The sequence below is a fragment of the Ursus maritimus genome, unplaced genomic scaffold, assembly GCF_017311325.1.
Source record: "Ursus maritimus isolate PB19 unplaced genomic scaffold, ASM1731132v1 scaffold_23, whole genome shotgun sequence".
Lineage (NCBI taxonomy): Eukaryota > Metazoa > Chordata > Mammalia > Carnivora > Ursidae > Ursus > Ursus maritimus.
This window is the reverse complement of record NW_024424786.1, coordinates 36,291,086-36,308,673: the sequence shown is the minus strand read 5'-3', so window position 1 is coordinate 36,308,673 and position 17,588 is coordinate 36,291,086. Positions and strand designations below refer to the sequence as shown.

Here is a 17,588-nt window from a genome sequence, read left to right as displayed (position 1 = left end):
ATGTAGTTCCAATAGTTTATTTTTGTTTTTGTTTCCTTTACGTCTGAGGACCTATTGAGAAAAATATCATCATAGTTGATGTCAGAGAAATTACCACCTATGCTCTCTTCTAGGATTTTTATGACTTCAGTTCTCACGCTTAGGCCTTTAATCCATTCTGAGTTTGGTTTTGTGTATAGTGTAAGAAAGTGGTCCAGTTTCATTCTTCTGCATGTTGCTGTCCAGTTTTCCCAACACCATTTGTTGAAGAAGCTTTTTCCCATTACATATTCTTACCTCCTTTGTTGAAGATTAATTGACCATATAAGCACGGGTTTATTTCTGGGCTATGGATTCTGTTCTGTTGATGTATGTGTCTGCTTTTGTGCCCGTACCGTACTGTTTTGACTAATACTTTATAATTTATCCTGAAAGCTGGAATTCTGACACTTCCACCTTTGTTCTTCTTCAAGATTGCTTTGGCTATTCAGGGTCTTTTGTGGTTCCATACGCATTTTAGAATTATTTGTTCTAGTTTTGTGAAACATGTTGTTGGTATTTTCATAGGGATTGCATTAAATCTGTAGATTGCTTTGAGTAGTATGGACATTTTCACAATAATTGTTCTCTCAACCCAGGAGCATGGAATATCTTTCCATTAGTTTGTGTCATCTTCAGTTCTTTCACTAGTGTTTTATAGTTTTCAGAATACAGGTTTTTCACCTCCCTGCTTAAGTTTGTTCCTAGGTATGCTATTATTTTTTGGTCCAATTGTAAACAACGAGACTGTTTTCTTAATTTCTCTTTCTGCTACTTCATTATTAGTATACAGAAATGCAATAGATTTCTGTGTATATGGGACACAAATAGAAAGCCATTGACCTGAGGCTGTTCCTTAACTATAAAACGTACAAGGTTTTATCCCTTTGGAAATACCCTGATGCCCACAGAGATCAGAGTCAGGGGTCTGTTTCTTCAAATCAGAAAGATCCTACACACTTCAGTTCACTTAATTCTCAGTTGGAAGACAGTTTTCTGCTTTTCGCTGCCCACTGCAGGCTCTTCTCCATTTGGGGAAGAAACTTCTCACTTATGTAGGAGCATCTTGGTCTCTGCCATGAATTATCTTGTGCTGGGCTCTGGCCCTTCCTTCTCCAAAGCTCTTAAAGGGTCCGGTTGTGTTTTCAGACTTCCTATTGCCCAACAGCAATTTATCCACAGACTGTGAGCAAGACTAAAATTCTTGCAAGACACTATTTGTCTTTTTCTTTCTCAGTCCAAGCATTTTAGGACTTTCTTAGCTTTTTCCTTAAGATAAACTATTAACTGGGGAGTGAGGAAATGGTGGGGGAAGTACAGGAATATATAAATGGAGGAAGGAAAAGGAGATTTTGCCTACTAGTTTATAGCTTTTGTTTTCCAGAAGTCCAAAGAATCAGATACCACTAAAGAAGTTATGATAAGTGCGTCAGAAAGAGAAGAGTTCCTTCTGTTTAGGAACAAGAGGGGATATGGAATGGAAGGAGTAATCATGACAATTAAGAGAATAACAGATGTCTCTGGTGACTTGAAGAAGATTCCTGTGGTTCTGAGAAGAGAGGGGGCAGGGGATCAGTGACAAAAGCTAAGAAGCAGATGGAACCTGGCTAAAACAATGAAGACCCAGGTGATTGTTTTGGGTCCAAAGAGTTTGGGCTTTCTACTTTTCAAGTGGATCCTTGGAACAATGACCTGCTTTGAGAAATAGACACAAAATTACTCCCCAATCTAACTCTCTATCACTCTTAAACACCTGCTTTGCAGGTTCTACCTGAGTAGAAGGGAGACTTTCCACCTCTCAGCAGACAGAAAAGATCTTATCACGAAATTAACTTGAGCGACACCAGCAAAGATGGTGAAATAGGAAGCCCCAAGCTCCCATTCTCACATGGAGACACCAATTAACAATATATGGACAGAATTGCGCTTGAGCCCTCTGGAACAGTTAAGAAGTCACAGCACCTAGGCAAGCACAAAGGCAGAAGGAGTGTATCTAAGTGGATGGGAAAAACGTTTGATACTTTATCCGCTCTGGCAGAGTGTGATATGATTGGGAGAAAACTCCCAACTCCAGCTTTTTCCTCAGGAGGGAAAGAGGAGTGGAGGCACAGAGCATGTGTCCAGCCTTCTGGATTCTTGAGGGGGCACCAGAGGGATCGGTATCTGTCTCACGGATTTGGAGTGCTGAGGGAAACTGGCACAGTTTGGATGTGAGACTGGGGGTTGCTCAGAACAAAGCAAGCACTGTGGCTTGTCACAGCTCCAGTGTGACCATGGTCTCACATGGATGCAGGGAAGAAAGAGCATGGTGCAGAAGAAGCAGGCAGACCTCTTTAACTGGGAGGTTTACACACACATGCCCAGAGACAGACAATCCCCAGAAAAGGTGGAAGGTTAAGATCTACCAGCCTTGATGACAGGCTCTAGGTTCATGCATGGCAGGATGGAAAGCTGGAGGGTGCTATTTTTTAGACAAAATCTAAAACAAAAGATCCCAAGGAGAGAGAAACACATGAGCCCAACAAACCAAAATAAATCTTTAGAAACTGACCCTAAGGAAAAGGAGAGCTATGAATTAGCTTATCTCGAAAAGATTCCACACTCACGTTTATGACTGCATTATTCACAACAGCCAGGGACACAGCCCAAATACCCATCAGCAGAGGAATGAATAAACCAAAAGTGGCATATGCAGACAATGGAATACTATTCAGCCTTCCACAAGAAGGGGATCCTATCACTTGCTACAATGTGGATGAAACTGGAGAACATTATGCTATGTGAAATCGCCAGTCAGAAGGACAAAGAGGTATGATTCTATGGTTGTGAGGTGTCTAAAGGTAGTCACAGTTAGAAGCAGAGCCAGATCGATGGTTGCCAGGGGCTGAGGGTGGAGAAAGGGAATTGTCACTCAATTGGTGTAGGGCTGCAGTTTCACAAAGAGCAGCGTTCTAGAGAACTGTGGCACAATAATGTGAACATATGTAACACTACTGAACTGTGTACTTTAAAATGGCTAACGTGATAAATTTTATGTGTTTTTTTACCACAATTAAAAAAAAACTAAAGAAATTAATGAGTTAAAAAACAATAATCATTTATTTCTTGCATGCTTGCCTTTACACAGAAGTCACAGAAAAACATTTTGCTTCTAGCTCAATAGTTCTCAATGAGGAGATTTTGTCCCCTCTCCATCAGGGGACATTTGGCAATATCTGGTGACATCACATCTGGGGTGGGCAGTGTTTCTGGCATCTAGTGAGTAGGGGCCAGAGATCCTGTTAAACGTCCTGCAGGGCACAGGACAGGACCCCTGCCCTGCAATAAAAACAATTATGCAAATCAGAATGTCATTAGAGCTTCTTCAGAGAAGCACTGTCCCAAATTATTAACCTCAGTGTTACTGCTCTTTCATTCCTTTCCCTTTCCCTCCAGGTTGGGCTGGCAGAGTTCAGACTCTGGAAACAAGAGATGGTCAAGCTGGGGTGGACCTAAGGTGAGAGCACAGAGAGTGGAGCCTCTTGTTCAGATATTACTGAAGCCCAAAAGAAAAGGAAAAGAAGGAGGAGGATGCAGAGTGGGTGAGAAGCAGGGAGGGAGATTGGAATTGGGAGTTTGGGTGGGGTGGGTGTTGAGGGAAGACCGCTGATAGATCCTTTTTGGGCTACTAGTCTGTACAGTTCTGTACCAAGCACCTTACTAGTGTGGGTCTCTTGCGATCCTATAATTCCTCAGGAATCATTTAAAGCTGTAATACTATAAGAGAAGACAGAGTGTAGAGTGCGCTTGATAGATTTAATTGTACTGTATGGTGACTAACATAATATAATTAAAAATATTATTTAAAAAATTGGTTTTTAGCACATTCCACTCAAGGGAAAGAGTTTGTGGTTGTCCCTTATGGGGCTGGGCTCCTTCTTTGTCAAAGCCCAGGAGAGAGCTGTACCCCACTATTTTACTGGCTGCTGGGATGGTGATAAGGGCACAGGGCATGATGGGAAAATGCCAGTATGCACCTTGGGAAAGAAGAAGAGGCACAGAAGCCCAGGAACGAGACGATAGAGGTTCTTCTGAAGCTCTTCCACAGCTTCTGGGAGAGTCCGTTCCCCCTCAGACACATCTCAAGAATTTAAGAAAAGAGAATTGCATTTAGTAATCTGTGCCAACTGGTCCTGGGAACTAAGCCAACCTTAATGGTGTTTCTTAATTCTTTTCTTTGAAGTATGGAGTTAAGTGCAGAACCCACGGAACCCTGAGGTGACGATGATGGTCACACTGTGTTCCCAGGTTCCTTCTGGCACTCCCAAAGGCAGGAGGAAGCTTGTGGGATAGAGTGTTCAGCTTATGTGACTGGCTCTGGTGCTGCTACTTCATCTGGTGTATGCAAGTCGGCTTCCAAAGAACACCCACCTGAGGGCTTGAGGAGGCACAGGGCCCCTCTGTTTCACAAAACTGTCCCAGATGTGAGTCCGCGATATTCGTGCATGTCCTTACCCAACTACACCCCCAGCTGGTTTCACCACTTCCTAGAGCTGTCCAACCTGTCCGGGGACAGCGATCTATTGCTAGAGAGAGAGGCCAGAGAAGAAAGGCAATTGTGCAGCAGCCAGCTCCTAGGCAGTGGTGCTAAGGGGTTGGTTCAGCCTGTCCGGGGCCCAGGGAACTGGAAAAAAGAAAAATATACATGAGTAACAAAAAAATTTCTTTCTATATTATTACTATTATTAGCTACCTATTATTGAAATATTGCTCCTTGAAAGCAGTATAGTCAGACCATGGTTAGATATATATTATTGAGTACTATTATTTATCAATTTCTCTATTACAGTCAATGCTACTATGACTAGTCGCATATTATGGAATGGTCCTTGGAAGCAGTAAAGGCCTTCTAGAAACATTTTCTCTAAACTTTATAATAAATCAGCGTTGATATTATTTCCATATTGAAGAGATTTGGAAACTGAGTCACAGAGAAGAACACAGACTTGTCCAATAACAGAGCTAGTGAATATTGGGGTGGCAGTGCACACATAGAGCTCCAGGAATCCCACGTTCTCCCAGCCAGTAGGTGGTTCTCCTTGTGACTTTTCTGAATCAAACTGCTAGGAGTTTGGGGAAAAAGGAAGTGCAGGCACATTTCACAAATCTCATCTGTAAGGGTCACGTCCCGTGTGGCTGTAAACTCTGGCCTAAGGAAGGGCTGGTGGCTTTCAAAAGATAAAGACAAGTAGAAAATTCTACAGGACGGTGTGAGAACCCAGAGTTACAGTCTCCTGGGAGTGTGTGAGCGCTCAGCTGGAACCACGGGGCTGATCCACGAGACAGGTAGGCAGTGCTGAGAGATTGTTTTCAACGTCTCACTCTCCTGCTGTGCCTCCCTGAGAGAGGACATTTGATTGGTGGCTCCTGGAAATAACGTGAGGGGCACCAGAGTATTTTGGAAATGGAGGGAGCAGAGGGAAGGAGTATCTGGTTGAACTCTTTCTGCTGTTTGCTGTGTGATCTTGATGAATCCCTTACCTGAGGTCATGTGTTTAATGGGAGCACAGTCGTACCTCTTCGGATGTTCTTGGGCCCTGTGCACACCGGACAGTCCCTGGGCTGAGAATGGTGCCCCCAAGAGATCCAGCTCAGCTGGCCACTATTACCTCCAATACCGCTAACATCACAGGTCCTTGAGGCAGGCAAGTGGAGGTCCCGGGCTTGAACCTGGGTTTCATGACTCCAGGTCCCATTCTCATGCTTCTGCGTGCTGCTGCTTCTCCACACAGAATCAACGCAGGCACAGGAGCTGAGGCTAGGTGGGATGGACGAAGAGGTCGCATGCTCTAATGCATTGTGCAAAGGCTCCAGACCCAGAGAGAGTGGGGTCCAGCCCTGGTTCTACAGCTGCCCAGTTGTGTGAAGGTGCCTGAGTAATCATCATAACTGCAAATATTTCTTCAGCATTAACTCTTTGCCATGCATGTATGCAAAGTGGGTATTATTTCCATTCGTAATAAACTTTTTCTTTCTGAGTTTCCCTAACTACGACATGGTTTTGCTAACTAAAGAACTAAGTAACATACAGGGTTGTTGTAAGATTAAAGGTGCTATAGGGTGGGGTGGCTGGCTGGCTCAGTCAGTAGAACATGTGACTCTTGATCTCAGGGTCATGAGTTCAAGTCCAATATTGGGTGTAGGGCTTAGTTTAAAAAATAAAAAAAAAGGCACTACAGTATAATGTCCAGTAAAATATGAAAAAAAAAACTTGGATTAGGGGCGCCTGGGTGGCTCAGCCATTAAGCATCTGCCTTCGGCTCAGGTCATGATCCCAGGGTCCTGGGATTGAGCCCCACATCAGGCTCCCTGCTCCGCGGGAAAGGTGCTTCTCCCTCTCACACTCCCCTTGCTTGTGTTCCCTCTCTCACTGTCTCTTTCTGTCAAATAAATACATAAATTCTTTAAAAAAAAAAAAAAAAAGAACACGTAGGATTAACCCTAATAAGTATTATTATTGGACTAAAAAAATGAGCAGTTAGTTGAGATGTGCAGAACCTGAGTAGGAAAACGTTGACAAAGAGAACCCTTCCTGCATCTCACGACTGGTAGGGAAGTTTGAGGGTGAATTCCCTGAATGTTGGCAATTGAGTTGTTGTGGGTAGAAGTAGAGGAAAGAGATTCCTACATATTGCAAGTTTTTGTGACCCTTTGCCTCTGGATGTTGAATCTCACGATTGGTGCTGCTGCTTCCTGTGAAGCGTCTCTTATCTATAATGAATGGACTGTGCCAAACGCTATGCAAAAAAAATTCATGATCCAAATTTTTGTGGTTTCACAGCTCCACGTGATCGTTTCCTTCCTGAAAGGAGATAGGTCAAGTCAGGACTAATGGGAAAATCACTGGCTCCCAGTGTGGGAGCCTTGAGACTCTACACTTTTTAAGAGCTGAATTTATTTTCTCTTCCAGTGTTGGTGGCACCATCATATCACAACCCATGGCCAATCAGACCATGTAGTTCTGACACCAAATGGCATCAACTTCCCCAAACAGAGACACCCAAACCCACCAACCAGAGCAAGACAGCCTAGAAACGTCTAAAGGCAGAGATCAAAGTTCTTGGGGTAAGTCCGATTCAGACCTTGCTGGACTGGGATGACGAGGCGCAGGAAAGAACTGAAGTCTTGGGACCACATCGTAGTATGGAGGCTCTTAAGTTTTGCCAAGGAAATTCAGGTTGATGGGAAGACCAAAGGGAGCCCCCTGGAGCCATCTGAACCTTCCCACAAACGTAAGATGATATGAAAACTGTATTTCTCCTATTCTGAATCTGAGCAAGTGACTTTGTTGATGTTTCTGTATTTTGCAGTAGCACACTTCTCAACATTTTATTTTTTAATAAAACACTTTATTGAGGAATAATAGGCATACAAAAAGCTGTACATCTGTATATTTACTACAAATGTAATGGTAAATAATTCCATCTTAGGTACATTTTTTCCTGTTTCTGCTGCGTGTTTAATAATCTGACTGATGTTTTGAAAGGAATTTTCCCGTCACCACAAATGTAGGAAGAATTAACCTCCTTCCCCTTTTTCTCCTTCCCTTTTGAGAACAGAGATATTTGCCTTTTGGTGGTTTTTCTCCTCTCATGCAAGATTTATTAACGAAGCTCTACGGAATGAAGGGAGGAGGGGGAGGATATATCTAGAACAGGGAGGGCACTATAGAGCTCTGTCTCCTGGAATTGTCTCTACACGATATGATCTAAGTTTGCAGAACCTGCTGGGAGCGATTGTCTTGCCTCAAATATACAATCCTGTGGATTACTATGAGGCTCATGGGACATAATGCTTGGAAAACGTTGGCTTGGTAAATGTTAACAGAGCCATAACTGTCTGAGGTAGACGTGAAGGAGGAAAACTGGCCACTTGGAAGCCAAGATCCTCCACTATAGGAACATGGACTGGAGGGGGCAAGGAGCTGGCCAGAGGGCCAGACTCTCTGTTGTGTTCAGCAGGGTCTGGGGGGTATAAGGAGGCATGTCCACACCACCAGGGCAAAGACAGTGTGAGGGCTTTCAGATGCCCCCTGTTCCCATAAGAAGTAGAAGGAGAGTGAGTAGCAACAGAATCAGAGAGCCAGGGGGAAACAGTCTTGCACGGAGCTGGGACCCAGCACCATGTGAGCAAGCAAGGGGGGAGAGGCAGAGATGCCTGAAGACTTGCTGAGCACTTGCCCGGTGTCCCGAGACAGTAGTTGTCCGCTGGCACAGCAGCTCCTCCAAACATCTTTGCAGAGTTCTCACTGCAGAGCTTTTCAATGTCTGTGTCCTTGCTGGGGTCCTTCAGAGAGTGATCATGTGCGAGCACCCTGGGAAAGATTCAGATGTCTTGCCTTTCCAAATGCTGATATATTTTTTAAAGGTTTTATGTATTTATTTGTGAGAGAGAAAGCACACAAGCAGGGTGAGGAGCAGAGGGAGAAAGCAGACCCCCCGCTGAGCAGGGATCCTGATATGACGCTCAATCCTAGGACTCCGGGATCATGACCTGAGCTGAAGGCAGACACTTCATGACTGAACCACCAGGTCCTCCATCTCCTTTCTTCTTCCAACAGACCATCCAGATCCTGTGTGGGGCAATGGTGTTGAGTTGGGGGATTATTTTGGTATCTGTTCCCTCCTCTCCACAATATACCCCGATGTTTTCCATCCTGTTGAAGGCTGCTTATCCATTCGTAGGAGCCTTGAGTGTGAGTAGAGATCCTTAGGAGGATGGTGGGGCAGGGAAGGGGGGGCTGGCGGGTAAGGTGGGAAAGTAATATCTGAGGATGCCACAAGTTGTCCCTGTTATCTGTTCCAAGAGCCCATCAAAGAGACTACATTACATTTAAACTTGTATCTCCTCGGCTTCTCTACACTTTCTCAGACTTGTCCTTGAGGATGTTGGTATCCGGAGTAGCACTGGCCAGGATTTTTTGAATTTTAGCATGTTCTTAAATTTGGGTTATATTTGTTTCTCATGTTCAGACTAATTGTGATGGATTTTCCGGTGGAAGGGACAGAGGTGAGATATCCTATCAAGGGCATATGCTATCAACACGATTTGTCTCTGATGACGTTAACCTTGACCCTGAGGCTGAGGTGGAAGTGGTCAGGTTCCTCTGCTGCAAAGTCACTTCTTCCTTCATCTTTCCATACTCTACTCTTTGAGAGCCAGTCAAGAAGCACAGCTCACATTGGTAGAGGCACCTTGTCCAGTTTTGAAGACCCAGGATTTATTTAGGTAGACCTGAAGTACTTAATGCTGGGGCTGTGGGATCTACAACTCTTCTCTTCTCCCTGTTTTGTCCCCCTTTTTTCCCATTGTGAAAGGATTTCCTATTACTTCATTGTCCCAAATCTATTAGGTTATGAATATTGTAAAATAGTAGCTTTGACTTCAGGAACACAGCCTTAATGATTCGTTGTGTCCAGCCTTGTCTTCTCTCTGATCACAGCGCGCCACTCCCACCTAGCGGACGCCACCAACTTAAAATGTGTGTCTCCGTCCTCCCATATATGTTAACTGCCCCCACTCTTTTCTTTTTCCATACCATTGCTTTCATGTTTTCCTCTACGTAATGTCTAACTCCAACATTTTCTTCTGTACACATTATTTCCCTGCCCTTAAGGCCCTCATTTTGTTTCCTAGGATAGATTCCTACTTATAGCTGCCTATGTTCATGCTTTTCTGAATACTCTGGGGAACAAAAGTCATATCTGTGTAATTATTGGGTCTTAACGTTGTTGGTCAATGGTTTTCAGGACTGTTTTCATAGGAGTTTTCCATAAACACCATGATCATGACATTGTACTTCACCTGTACACTTAGAAACTGACCTCACCATTGTCTCTCCTTTCTGAGTAGTTTGTCATTTCTGGAATTCTATCTGTCATCATGGAGAAAAAAGTCAACTAACTTTGGTGAGTATGAGAATCAAAACCACAATGCATGGAAATTGAAGGAGAACTCTTCAAGGTCAATCTCTCTACCTTGCAGAGTTGGAAACTAAGTTCCAGAGCAGATATTTGGCAGAGTCAGGAATTGAGCCTGGCTCTTCAGTATTCCTGTCCACTGCACACTCCTCCAACCACTGTACCCTAAATCACTCTTCATTCAGTGTGTCAAATTATGCCTGGGTCAGTGTCCAGGAATCTATTCTAGAAAAAGACTGCCTTCTTATAATGCCCTTCACATGGTAACTGGCCTTCAGATTTAGATCTTCAACAACAAAGAAGGTGACAGCGTTATAAAGATGTCTATTTGTTGTGGATTCACTGTGTAAACCCATCTGTCCAAACCCTTGAGGAAACACAGTCAAAATGTGACCTAGCTCTCATTCTTTTATCTATGTGATGTAAAATTTACTTTTCTGGATTTGAGTATGAACTCTCAGGTCCTACAAGTTGTCATTTGTCATTTGGTATTGGCTAAGAAAACAAATTTGCCTGCATTTAACTCTTCTAGGAAAACCAGATTTGGGAGTGGCAGGGAGAGGAAACCTGTGTGATAAGGAGAAGATTTCTAATCTGTGAATGTTCACTAAGTCTTCACTCAATCCTAGATCCCTCAAGTAGTTTGATGTTGGGGGTCATGGGTGAGAATGCCATATATCACAGTAGCACAAAAATGTAATTTGGAAGCTCGCTTACAAATATTTCCTGAAAGAAATTAGAGAGTGCTCAAGGACAATGTCAATCTATCTCTTTTTCCATCAAATTTAGAGATTGATCAACTTGGAACCTCACCTAATCTCAAACTGCTAGATCGGTGCTGTCGTAAGAACTTCCTGTGACGATAGAGACGCAGTTAGTCACGCGCCCAGGCTGGTGGTCACAGGTTGCAACTGATAGTTGAAATGTGCTAGTGATATTGAGAAACTGAATTTGAAATTTTACTTTTGTTTTACTTTAAATATAAGTAGGCCATGGGACTAGTGACAACCACATTGCTAGCACAATACAAGAACATATTTCTAGATTCTCGAGGAGGCTTTTGGGGCTCTTACCCAGAGAAGAACAATACCAGAGTGAATAGGGCAGTAAATTCAAGGATATAGGGTTTAGCTCAGGCTCACCAGAGTCATCCATCCTGTAGGGAATTCTACTGTGGTCACACATTCTACCTGCCCTTTTGGAGGTTGGGGAAGAAAGCTGTCCTCAGAACAAACAAATCATTCTAAGAAATGTATCTTCTGGAAATCATGAGTCTTGCTGGCTATCAGAAGGCCCAGGATCATACACTTTATAGTCATTGTTTTGGGAAACTGTGGTTAGGAGGAGAAAAATACACTGCCTATTCTCTACCGTGCCCCAGCTCCTACTGCTGAGCGCCCTAACAAAGGGGAGCAACCTGGATGGGATTATATAATATTTTAATTTATGGCTATTTGGTCTGCCCTGGACTACACTTACCCATAAATAGAGCTTTCAGGATAATCTAGATCAATTCCCCTTCCGTGAATTGGAGAAGAGAACAGATTTTGAGATCTTTTTGTTGATTCCCCTTACTCACCTTATAAATGTAGAAATGAAACCCATAGAGGGAAGTGAAATTAGGGAACTGAGCACTCCAGAAAATGGAGAGGGTCTCAGGCAAAGCTACCACTGGGACCTCAGGTCCTAACATCGAATCTGATCTTGTTCCTCACCCTGCTGCTAACGTGTTACACCGTCCTTGGGGCTGGGGCTAGAACTCCGGCTATGCTCATTCCTATGGAGCTCTGCCCATGACCATCAGAACCTGTCCACTGCAGGGCTCACCTAAGCCTGAGGACTATGTTCCCACACTCATCTTTGGGAGTGTGTGTGCATTTAAGTGGGTCATGTGTAAGGAAGAGTAGCTTGCTTCATCTGCTTCCTCTGAGTGGCTGATGGCTTCCTCAAGGGGTTTCTGAATGAGTCGAGGGAGAGAGAAATCATATCTGCTGCATATGGGCATTCTGCAGGCACGGCCTCATGGAGCCCTACTCTCAGTCCTGAATCAAGAATGTAGAAGAGCAATAGTCTCTGCCACCGACTGAATTCCTGCCTAGGGAGAAATATTTCATATATTCATTCACTTGGCCAAGATTTACCTTCTAGGTTCAGAGATGTTGCTAAGTACTGGGGAGACATCCTGGTTGAAGTCTACCGATGCTAGGTCCCCTGACAGACACAGATAAAATAAATTTTTGCACTGCCTTGGCAAAGAGGGATAAGAGGCATGTGTTGCTCATCAACAGTGATTCTAACTCAGCCTTTGTCTTTTAGGCTCGGAGCGGCGTGGCTGCAAACATTCTGAGCTCTCTGTGTGCTCTCGTGGGTTTTATTCTCCTCTCTGTCAACCTGGCTGCTTTGGATCCTGCCTTTTGGAAGTGCGACTTGAACAAAGAGGACAAAGTACCTCTACAACATTTTTATATCCCTTATATGCACCCATATGTTAAGGAAGACTGTTTCATAGCCAAAACCACTCTAGCTGTAAGTATTTTTAGACAGGTTTTCCAATCTCTGGAAGGTTCTGAAATCCTTGCCTTTCGTTAATCCTTCTTTTGAAGATCTGTCTAATTCTTTCTGGTTTGGGTATCTGGGGGAAGGCCAGGGCCATGCGAATGGGAGGGGACTGCTTGCCTGAGATAAAGTGGCTAGGCTCTGGGGTTACATACCAGTGAGATGAAATGGAAGAGCAAATGTCAAATCAAGTTGATGATGAAAAATGAAAACTTAATGTTGATAGAGTTTCTTAATAATCAAAATAATTGTGTTGTTAGAGGATGAAATAGGAGTTTGTTCAACCAAAAATCTTGGCACATGGAATGGTAAATTAAGAAAGGGAGAGACAGCAGGAAGACCCAAGTGGTCAAGAAACCTGGAAAGTATGTGTGCTGGGGTGTAAACTCAGTCTGAGTGGACACTGGGCCCAGCACTGAGAAGCAGAGAGAAGGAAACATGGCCTCAGAGGTGAGGGCTTCTCCTCCTTGCAGGGAGCACAGTGATGAACAGGATTTATCAGGGGAGAAGGTAGCATCGTTGTTGTTTGTGGTAACTTGCCAGGGTGGGATTTCTTAAATTGGGAAATAAGAGATGTAGGAAGATGGAGAATGGGAACTGATTACGGTTGCCATTATTGGGGAAGAAAGCAACGAAGTTTGGCTCCTAGACATAATGTCTTCAGTTGGAGCATCAAAGTGCATGTGTGTGTTTAGAAAGCCCCGGGAAAGACACGGGCAGCATGAGAAGAAAGAGGCTGTGCAGTGTCTGGTGTCCCACAGTCACGAAAGTGAGTTACATCAAGTCCACAGTTGGAAGATGGCCAGATGCTAACGGAGTTGGTCAAGCACGCGCTTGCACCCCTCTCCTTTTTTTTTTTTTTTAATTTTTTTATTAATAATGATTTTTTATTATATTATGTTAGTCACCATACAGTACATCCCCGGTTTTCGATGTAAGGCTCGATGATTCATTAGTTGTGTATAACACCCAGTGCACCATGCAATACGTGCCCTCCTTACTACCCATCCCCAGCTTATCCCATTCCCCCACCCTCCTCCCCTCTGAAGTCCTCAGTTTGTTTCTCATAGTCCATAGTCTCTCATGTTTCATTCCCCCTTCTGATTACCCCCCTTTCTTTATCCCTTTCTTCCCCTACCGATCATCCTAGTTCTTATGTTCCATAGATGAGAGAAATCATATGATAGTTGTCTTTCTCTGCTTGACTTATTTCACTTAGCATTATCTCCTCCAGTGCCGTCCATGTTGTAGCAAATGTTGAGAACTCGTTCTTTCTGATAGCTGAGTAATATTCCATTGTATATATGGACCACAACTTCTTAATCCAGTCATCTGTTGAAGGGCATCTCGGCTCCTTCCACGATTTAGCTATTGTGGACATTGCTGCTATAAACATTGGGGTGCATATGGCCCTTCTCTTCACTACGTCTGTATCTTTGGGGTAAACACCCAGTAGTGCAATGGCTGGATCATAGGGTAGCTCAATTTTTAACCTTTTAAGGGACCTCCACACTGTCTTCCAGAATGGCTGTACCAACTTGCATTCCCACCAACAATGTAGGAGGGATCCCCTTTCTCCACATCCTCTCCAACAATTGTTGTTTCTTGCCTTGTCTATTTTTGCCATTCTAACTGGCGTAAGGTGGTATCTCAGTGTGGTTTTGATTTGAATTTCCTTGATGGCTAATGATTTTGAACATTTTTTCATGTGTCTGTTAGCCATTTGTATGTCTTCATTGGAAAAGTGTCTGTTCATATCTTCTGCCCATTTTTTGATTTGTTTATTTGTTTCTCGTGTATTGAGTTTGAGAAGTTCTTTGTAGATCTTGGATACCAGTCCTTTATCTGTAGTGTCATTTGCAAATATCTTCTCCCATTCCGTGGGCTGCCTTTTAGTTTTTCTGACTGTTTCCTTGGCTGTGCAGAAACTTTTAATCTTGATGAAGTCCCATAAATTCATTTTATCTTTTGTTTCTCTTGCCTTTTTGCACCCCTCTCCTTGTGGACCTGGCGCCCCGCACTTCTCTGCAGGTTCATGATATTATAATGAGAAAAGGCACATGCAAATGAGGTTGATAGTAATTGGCATAAACCAACACATGGGGGAGGAAGCCCCATGTTGGGAAAAATTCTGGAGAGAAGCTGGGAGGGATTTGTGGAAGGAATAAATATGCATTCATGAGGGATAATTTTGCTTTATACGCAAAGGGATTATACTGCGCATGCTTGCTGGGACAGTTTCTAATTAATGTAAACAAATTGTATTTCCTCTTGAACTGTACGTAAAGAGACTAGAGGTTTGTGCAATCACATTTTCTCTCCTGTTCCATCAGGTTGCCAGGTCTGCATGAAGGATGCCTAAGGACAGAAATGGTAGAACCTAGTCTTTGGGCGTCGTATCTTTTTCGAGCTGGTGTGGGTTGTTAGCAACGGAGGCAGCTCTGTTTATGCTACGTTTATTGCCTTGATTTTTCTTTCTAACTCTTATGGACATCAAGAAAGGCTAAGAAAGCCCATCCAGAGGGGGTGTTCATGTTGAATTTTACAAAGGGCTTGCACCAATGAGGTCAAAACCTCACTGATTCTCAGGTGTGTCTGAGAAGGAAGTATCACTGTGTACATTTGGTAAGTGTGGAGACTTCCGGCTCACACAGCTACTAAGTGGTAGAGGTGAGGCCAGAATGGAGGTTGTCCTGTGTCAGTCCTGGACATTATTGTGTCCCTCACTGAGTGAACAGTGTAATCGGATGTCGCTATGTTTCAGCGACATTCAGAAACAATGCACAAGGCGGGTTATGTGTAGCTGATGTGGTTTTGCTCACCCCCCCTCTCAAGGCAGTAAATAAGCAAATGAAGCCAGCTGCAGGCTAGCAAGGAGCACTGTTCTCCTGCTGCGGATGTCCTTCCGATGGTTGAGGTGGTCAACACTGAACAGGCATGAGGGCGTCAGTTGACTCAAGCACCGCCAACCTTGTCTTTCCTGAATTTCAGGGAACTCTGTCTGTGATGCTGATTTGCACAGTGCTGGAGTTCTGTCTGGCCTTGCTCGCTGCTGCAGTTTGGTGGAAAGAGGCTCAGTCCGACTTTGCTGGGGTGAGTGTGCTGGCTGGCCTCCCTGAGTCTGCCAGGTATATCTCCGGGTCTGGGCTGTGTTGAGTGATGTCAGCAAGAGTCGCCTATGGGTCGGCAGGTGTAGGTCACAGGATACACATGGGAGACGGCTTGATGGGGGTGGAAGACAGATGAGGAAAGCAGATGGCAATTGAGTAGCTGACCGGCTGAGGATTGACTAAATGGGATGGTTGAACCTGAAAAATCGACTGGTTCAATCTTTCTATTTTGTAAATGCAGAAACCTGGAACTTAGGTGGCTTGCCCAGCATTGCGTATGCGTTTGCGCCCAGGTGCCCAGAATTGGTTTGTGTCCTTTCCAGACAGGAACACTTTCTACCACAGCCCTAGTCTCTCTAACCACCTTGACTTGGTCAAGGCCATTTGCAAACATGACTCGATTCATAAATGTCCTATGCTCTGGTTTTGCCTTCCTATGATCTCAAAATTCTTTTATCACTTAAAAGATAGTTTTAAAAAATAGTTGTTTCAAAGTCCACGGGACAGCACCCTACCACCCTCATGGATTTATGGCTTCATTTCACTGGATTACAAAACCTTGATTTATCCAAAACTGTATTAAAGAAAGCAGAATGAATATTGAGCTAAGGAGCCACACTTATGTAAAGAACTTAATGACATACTATTCATCTTGTAAGCAATGTGTGTGTGTGTGTGTGTATATATGTATGTATATATACACACACACACACAAAGATGGAGGAAACGATATCGATATATATATATATATATATATCCATGCCATATGTGTGTGTGTGTGTATGTGTGTGTGAACCTGAACCTGAGTGATGTCTGAAGAACTAACATATGAAGAACAAGCATATGAAGAACTAACATATTTTGTTTCTTTTAGAGTGTCCTTTTCTTGCCTCAGAGTTACAAGAATAAATCCACCATACCTGCAAAGGCATTTTCTGACCCTGGAAACGAAGAACTACTGCCTGCTTAGGGAAATATTCATCAGAAATTTGGTTTTATGATGCTGTATAAAAACCAACCAAAAAGATTCAACTCAAGAAAGCAAGTTTGAATTCTCTGAAAAGTAGGCTTTTATATTATGAACATTGAAAATAATATATCTTTGTTTTCTTGTTATGGAATATATGTGTTCAATGGGGGGTCTCTTGATTTGCCATCAGGCAAGGTGCAGATGTGTACATTACCACTGCCTAGACTGCCAGATAGACATGTCCCAAGAAACTAGACAGAATTGTGTGATTCAGAGGTCATGGTGAAGTAAAGGAGACAACTCTTTCTTTCTTTTTTTTTTTTAATATTTTTTTTATTATATTATGTTAGTCACCATACAGTACATCCCTGGTTTTTGATGTAAAGTTCAATGACTCATTAGTTGCATATAACACCCAGTGCACCATGCAATACATGCCCTCCTTACTACCCATCACCAGCCTATCCCATTCCCCTACCCCCTCCCCTCTGAAGTCCTCAGATAAGTCAAGCAGAGAAAGACAATTATCATATGGTTTCTCTCATCTATGGAACATAAGAACTAGGAAGATCAGTAGGAGAAGAAAGGGATAAAGAAAGGGGGATAATCATAGGGGGGAGTGAAGCATGAGAGACTATGGACTCTGAGAGACAACTCTTTCTTGTCCTCCTTCATTGCAAACAGGAGTCAACCGAGTAATGGTGGTGTTCAGACTCTTTCATCGTAGACACTAGTGTTGCATCACATGATTATTCTCATTACAACATGCAGACATGCCCCCCACGATTAAGTGTCAGCAGCTGTGTAAGTAATTGGCTTCAACATAAATCCGTATTTCATTACTATTATGTGTGTTTTTTCCACACCACCAAGCCATCAACTCGGTACTGACACTATCTATCTACCTGGAGATAAATAACATCACAACCCACACAGCTGAAGGGCTCAGTGGTTACAGATGGAAGTTCTCAAGAC

General features: G+C 43.4%; 1 pseudogene; it reads left to right on the top strand.

Annotated features, from left to right (window-relative positions):
• Positions 1 to 1,510: 1,510 nt before the first annotated feature.
• Positions 1,511 to 16,920, top strand: LOC103661318 (annotated as a pseudogene).
• The last annotated feature ends 668 nt before the right edge of the window (positions 16,921 to 17,588 follow it).